Here is a 7896-nt window from a genome sequence, read left to right on the forward strand (position 1 = left end):
GCTATTTATGGTGCTTATAAGTGATCCAAGTTCTTCATCTATCCTCCCGGTGAAATAAGTTCTCGTCTCCTTGTTGATATCAATCCAATTCTTTTTCCCGTGAGTGGCAGGTTGTCATCTCTTAATTTGGGATGTATTCCATAAGACCACATCAAGGTTATTCTTTTCGTTGTTGGTGCTCCAACAACTCCGTTCGACCCTTCTCCTAAAGATGCCTTTTCAAGCACTTTTGTAGCAGAAGTTGGCATTGTCTTCTACATTCGTTTGTCTCAATTATCTTTATTCTATTCTTTCGTTCCGGAGGCATTGTGATGTTGCTCTCTGCAACCCATCATCTCGTTTCGTCAAAGATCATGTTCTTTTCGTGCTTATCCTTTTAACCAGAGTGTTGTGTCCCCGTTTGCTCAAGCTCTTTCATTTTACCAAGTTTTTGATCTCTTTTAAACTGGAGTGCTGTCCGAGATCTTTCTTACCCCTAGTTTCAATTCATTCAATAGTTACGGAGGCAGTGTATTGTGATTTCATCAAGTATCTTCTCATCTTATCAAGTTATTATTCAATTCCTTTTCTTTTCAACCGGAGTGCTGCCTGAATTTGGTCTTCCTTGATCCCCTTCTTTAACCGGAGTGTTTTCAATATATATCTTGCCCTTCATGCTCAAGGTTTTTCGCAATGTTCTTTATTCCTCTCTTCTAACGGAGTGTTTTCAACTTCGTTCATCTCAGTTGTATTCTTTTCTCGAAATGGCTTAACCTTTTCAAGGTTCGCGGTTTCACTCGTTTGTCAAAGAAGCAACTTAGTTTTACCTCTTCTCTTTCTCCGTTTTTCCCTCAGGTGCCATTCTAGATCTCGGGACGAGATCCTCTCGTAGTGGTGGAGTGTTGTAACGCCCCGAGACCGATGTGCCAGGTGTCGTTCAGTTATTCGCTGTTGTTGCCTTGTCATTGCTTGCGTGTCATGCATTGCATATCATGTCATCATGCGCATTTCATTTGCATACGTGTTCGTCTCATGCATCCGAGCATTTTCCCCGTTGTCCGTTTTGCATTCCGGCGCTTCGTTCTCCTCCGGTGTCCCTTTCTACCTTTCTTTCATGTGTGGGGATTAAACATTTCCGGATTGGACCGAGTCTTGCCAAGCGGCCTTGGTTTACTACCGGTAGACCGCCTGTCAAGTTTCGTACCATTTGGACTTCGTTTGATACTCCAACGGCTAACCGAGGGACCGAAAAGGCCTCGTGTGTGTTGCAGCCCAACACCCCTCCAATTTGGCCCAAAAACCCACCTAACTCTGCTCCATCATCTCGGTCGTTCGATCACGATCGCGTGGCCGAAAACCGCACCTCGTTTGGACTCTCCTATCTCCTTATGCCTATAAATACGTGATCCCTTCCAAAATTTCACGGTGCAACCCTAATCCTCTCCCCTCTGCCTCGTTTTCCGCGCCCGACCACATCGCCTCCGCCACTTGGCGTCGCCTGTGCGGCCAGCGCCGCCGCAGCCGCCGCCCTCCACCACCAGGAAGCGGCCACATCGCCCTTGTCCTCCCCCAACCTCCCGCGGCCCTGCCAGGCCCGAGAGAGGCCCGCGGAGCCCATCTGCAGCGCCGTCGCAGCCCACGCGCGCCCGCCTCCCCTTCGCCTTGCCGGATCTGCGCAGCGCCGCCGCCCCTTTGTGCGGCCCGTGCCATGTTTTTCCCAGTTCTACGAATTTAGCTATTTATCCAGAGATTGCCAGTTTTGCAGATTAGACCCTCATGTTCATGCATTTAATAACTCATGAACCGTGCATCGGATTAAAATGTTTTATATATGAAACTTGCTCAGAATTTTGTGTAGATTAATAATATCCAACTTTCATCTATTTTTGAAATGCTTAAAATGTTGTTTGCATTAATTTGCTCCTATGCCATGTTAAAATGATTTTATTCATAACTAAATAACCGTAACTCGGATTTTAATAATCTTTATATGTAAATGGGGCAGAATTTTGCCTAGTTTAACATGGTGGCATCATCTTGCATGTTTAACAACTCTAAAATATTGTTTAGGGCAGAACAGTACCAAACCTAATTTATGCTCATGAGGAGTTTCCGGAATTGTTGTTCGTTGCTTCCGGCCTCATTTAACCTTGACTAGATAGGTAGTTTTCATTTGCTTCACCTCTTGCCATGTTAATCAACATTTAATATTGTTGGGGTACATAAACGAGAGAGAACTAAATAATTGATGTGGTGCTCCGTCAATATGCAACTCGCTGCATATTGAGCTTCCACTTAATTTGTAGTTTTGCTTGTGCACTTTGCCATGCCATGCATACTTAAACCGGACATGCATCATACTTGATTGTGCATCATGCCATGTTCATGTCGTGGTTGTTTACTATGTTGTGTGCTTCTTTTCCGGTGGTTGCTTCTTCGGGTTGGTTCCGATAACGTCGAGGTTGTGAGGATCCGTTCGTCTACGTCCGTTTGTCTTCTTCATGGACTCGTTCTTCTTCCTTGCGGGATTTCAGGCAAGATGATCATACCCCTGAAATCACTACTATCTTTGCTATGCTAGTTTGCTCGCTCTCGCTATGCCAATGCTACGATGCCTACCATTTGCTTGTCAGCCTCCCAAGTTGCCATGTCAAACCTCTAACCCACCATGTCCTAGCAAACCGTTGATTGGCTATGTTACCGCTTTGCTCAGCCCCTCTTATAGCGTTGTTAGTTGCAGGTGAAGATTGAAGTTTGTCCCTTGTTGGAACATGGAGATGTTGTTCCTTGTTGGCACATGTTTACTTGTTGGGATATCACAATATATCTTATTTAATTAATGCATCTATATACTTGGTAAAGGGTGGAAGGCTTGGCCTTATGCCTGGTGTTTTGTTCCACTCTTGCCGCCCTAGTTTCCGTCATATCGGTGTTATGTTCCCGGATTTTGCGTCCCTTACGCGGTTGGGCTATTATGGGAACCCCTTGACAGTTCGCCTTAAGTAAAGCTCTTCCAGCAATGCCCAACATTGGGTTTTACCATTCGCCACCTAGCCTTTTCCCTTGGGAGTCGCGCATCCCGAGGGTCATCTTATTTTACCCCCCCCCCCCGGGCCAGTGCTTGTCTAAGTGTTGGTCCGAACTGAGTAGACTGCGGGGCCACCTCGGGGAAACTTGAGGGCTGGTTTTACTCGTAGGATGTCTCATCCGGTGTTGCCCTGAGAACGAGATATGTGCAGCTCCCATCAGGATGTCGGCACATCGGGCGGTGTTGCTGGTTTAGTTTTACCCTGTCGAAATGTCTTGTTGCACCGGGATACCGAGTCTGATCGGAATGTCTCGGGTGGAGGTCTACTCCTTCGTTGACCGTGAGAGCTTGTCATGGGCTAAGTTGGGACACCCTGCAGGGATTTGAACTTTCGAAAGCCGTGCCCGCGGTTATGGGCAGATGGGAATTTGTTAACGTCCGGTTGTAGAAAACCTGAACTTGACCTTAATTAAAATGAATCAACAGCGTATGTAACCGTGATGGTCTCTTTCCGGCGGAGTCCGGGAAGTGAACACGGTTGTTGAAGTTATGCTTGACGTAGGTAGTCCAGGATCACTTCTTGATCATAGTTTCTCGACCGCGCTTTGCCTTCTCTTCTCGCTCTCTTTTGAGAATATGTTAGCCACCATATATGCTAGTCGCTTGCTGCAGCTCCACCTCATACCTTTACCTTACCCATGAGCTTAAATAGTCTTGATCGCGAGGGTGCGAGATTGCTGAGTCCTTGTGGCTCACAGATACTTCCAAAACCAGTTTGCAGGTGCCGTTGAGACCGTGCAGATGACGCAACCAAGCTCAGGAGGAGCTCGATGAAGATCTTGTCCTTTATGTTGTTTCGTTTTAGTTGATCAGTAGTGGAGCCCAGTTGGGGTCGATCGGGGGCCTTTGTCGCATTTGGGGTTCTTCTTTCATTTTGGCTCCGTAGTCGGGCCTTGATTGTATCTGATTGATGTAATGCTTTATTCATGTAATTGGGTGAAGTGGCGATTGTAAGCCAACTATGTATCTCTTTCCCTTATTATATTACATGGGTTGTGTGAAGATTACCTCACTTGCGACATATGCCTTCAATGCGATTATGCCTCTAAGTCGTGCCTCGACACGTGGGAGATATAGTCGCATCGAGGGTGTTACACTTGTATTTCCAAAGAAGTGAGTGGGAGCACTATAGAATTTCTGATGAGTATATGTTGTTGACATATTATGGATCAGAAATGACGTAGAATTTCTGGAAAGCATATAGGGTTATTTGAAAGTATTTTTCAATGGAAAGCCTGGATTAAGCTACTTGAACATTGACCATCAAGATCTATAAGGATGGATCAAAACGCTTAATGGTACTTTCAAATGAGCACATACCTTGACATGATCTTGAAGGTGTTCAATATGGATCAGTCAAAGAAGGAGTTCTTGCCTGAGTTGTAAGGTATGAAGTTAAGACTTAAAGCTCGACCGCGGCAGAATAGAGAGAAAGGATGAAGGTCGTCCCCTATGCTTTTATCATAGGCTCTCTACAGTATGCTATGTTGTGTACCGCACCTGAAGTGTGCCTTGCCATGAGTCAGTCAAGGGGTACAAGAGTGATCCAAGAATGGATCACAGGACAGCGGTCAAAGTTATCCTTTGTAACTAGTGTACTAAGGAATTTTCTCGATTATGGAGGTGGTAAAAGAGTTCGTCGTAAAGGCTTACGCCGATGCAAACTTTGACACTGATCCAGATTATTCAGAGTAGTAAACTGGATTCGTATAGTAGAACAGTTATTTGGAATAGCTCCAAATAGAACGTGGTAGCTGCATCTAGGAGATGACATAGAGATTTGCGAAGTACATACGGATCTGAAAGATTCAGACCCGTTGACTATAACATCTCTCACAAGCATAACATGATCAAACCCAGAACTCATCGAGTGTTAATCACATGGTAATGTGAACTAGATTATTGACTCTGGTAAACTCTTTGGGTGTTAGTCACATGGGGATGTGACCTTGAGTGTTAGTCACATAGCGATGTGAACTGGATTATTGACTCTAGTGCAAGTGGGAGACTGTTAGAAATATGCCCTAGAGGCAATGATAAATTAGTTATTATTATATTACCTTGTTCATGATAATCGTTTATTATCCATGCTAGAATTTTATTGATAGGAAACTCAGATACATGTGTGGATACATAGACAACATCATGTCCCTAGTAAGCCTCTAGTTGACTAGCTCGTTGATCAATAGATGGTTACGGTTTCCTGACCATGGACATTGGATGTCATTGATAATGGGATCACATCATTAGGAGAATGATGTGATGGACAAAGACCCAATCCTAAGCCTAGCACAAGATCATGTAGTTCGTATGCTAAAGCTTTTCTAATGTCAAGTATCATTTCCTTAGACCATGAGATTGTGCAACTCTCGGACACCGTAGGAGTGCTTTGGGTGTGCCAAACGTCACAACGTAACTGGGTGGCTATAAAGGTACACTACAGGTATCTCCGAAAGTGTCTGTTGGGTTGGCACGAATCAAGACTGGGATTTGTCACTCCGTGTAAACGGAGAGGTATCTCTGGGCCCACTCGGTAGGACATCATCATAATGTGCACAATGTGATCAAGGAGTTGATCACGGGATGATGTGTTACGGAACGAGTAAAGAGACTTGCCGGTAACGAGATTGAACAAGGTATCGGGATACCGACGATCGAATCTCGGGCAAGTATCGTACCGATAGACAAAGGGAATTGTATACGGGATTGATTAAGTCCTTGACATCGTGGTTCATCCAATGAGATCATCGTGGAACATGTGGGAGCCAACATGGGTATCCAGATCTCGCTGTTGGTTATTGACCAGAGAGTCATCTCGGTCATGTCTGCTTGTCTCCCGAACCCGTAGGGTCTACACACTTAAGGTTCGGTGACGCTAGGGTTATAGAGATATTAGTATGCGGTAACCCGAAAGTTGTTCGGAGTCCCAGATGAGATCCCGGACGTCACGAGCAGTTCCAGAATGGTCCGGAGGTAAAGATTTATATATGGGAAGTCTTGTTTTGGTCGCCGGAAAAGTTTCGCGCATTATCGGTATTGTACCGGGAGTGCCAAAAGGGGTCCGGGGGTCTACCAAGGGGGTCCACCTGCCCCGGGGGGGGCACATGGGCTGTAGGGGTGTGCGCCTTGGCCTATATGGGCCAAGGGCACCAGCCCCAAGAGGCCCATGCGCCAAGAGATAAGGGAAAGAAATAGTCCTAAAGGGGGAAGGCACCTCCTAGGTGCCTTGGGGAGGATGGACTCCTCCCTGGCCGCACCCTTCCTTGGAGGAAGGGCCAAGGCTGCGCCCCCCCCCCCCCCTCTCCCTTGGCCCTATATATAGTGGGGGGAAGGGAGGGCAGCAACACCTAAGCCCTGGCGCCTCCCTCTCCCTCCCATGACACATCTCCCTCCTCCCGCAGCGCTTGGCGAAGCCCTGTTGGAATCCCGCTACTTCCACCACCACGCCGTCGTGCTGCTGGATCTCCATCAACCTCTCCTCCCCCCTTGCTGGATCAAGAAGGAGGAGACGTCGCTGCTCCGTACGTGTGTTGAACGCGGAGGTGCCGTCCGTTCGGCGCTAGGATCATCGGTGATTTGGATCACGACGAGTACGACTCCATCAACCCCGTTCTCTTGAACGCTTCCGCGCGCGATCTACAAGGGTATGTAGATCCACTCCTCCCTCGTTGCTAGATGACTCCATAGATAGATCTTGGTGACACGTAGGAAAATTTTGAATTTATGCTATGTTACCCTATAGTCTTCGTCCCCGATCACTCTGGCATTCACAGTTGCCGCAGAGGAAGAGAACTCAGAGTCTTCAAGAGATGGAGTTCGTCGCAGCACTACCCTTCGAGGAGGTGTGGAGTCAAACTTGAAGCGTTCAGAGAAGCCATCCTCTTGAAGATCATCTTCAGAGCACATAAGCGTCAGCCCTTTCCATGTGCGTCGAGAGGTTTCATGGGCAACAAAGGCATTCTTGGTGGCAAGATTGCAAATGCGGTTGACATCCACCAAGAGGCTTTGCATTTGGCGCTTCAGCCAGTCATGATGCCTATCCTGTTTCTGATGAAGAGCCACCAGAAGCTCTCGGTCATTGAGAACACGAGTGTGCTTCTTGGGTCGTTGGGCAATTGTGCTTTTGGTGGCTTCAGTAAGGGCAGGATGTGGTGCACGTGTAGTTGCAGCCAAAGGATAAACATGAGTGACTGCTTCAACTCCTTCAATGTTCTGAGAGAAACTTTGATGCTCCGCATTCTGAAGACTAAGAGTTTCCTTGACAGGCTCAGGATAAATGGCTTCAACAGACATATCCACATCAGGCAGAAAGATCCGATGATTGCGAGCAGATGGCTGATATGAGATAGCGGAGTGGAGTGTAATCAGCCGCATTATCCATGGAGCGTAGAACTTCAAGCCAAAAAGATCAGAGCCTGATGCAGCAAGTTGGCGAATGAAGAAGTCCTGTGCATTGAAGCATTTGCCATGAAGAATATAGAAGACCAAAGTATTCATTGCACCTTCGAGCTTGGCATATGCGGAATGTCCTTTAATGGGCCAGAGAGTTCGCCTTATGATGTGATAGATGGTCCTTGGCAGATACTCAAGGTCTTCAACAAAGAACTCCTTAGGATATGCAACATCTTGTGGCAAGGGCTTCATCATACTGAGCATCTGACTCATGTTTGGTTCAGGCTTCTGAAAGATGCTCTCCATAGCTTCACTGTGAAGCTGACAGCCAGGTTCGTAGAGATCGCCAGGAGTGGGCAGACCAGTGAGCTCAATGATATCAAAGGCTTTGGCTTCGTGATGAACATTTCCTGTCATCCACTCCAGGACCCAAGTCT

This window comes from Triticum urartu, chromosome 7A (assembly GCF_056163025.1).
Source record: "Triticum urartu cultivar PI428250 chromosome 7A, HENAU_Tu73, whole genome shotgun sequence".
NCBI lineage: Eukaryota > Viridiplantae > Streptophyta > Magnoliopsida > Poales > Poaceae > Triticum > Triticum urartu.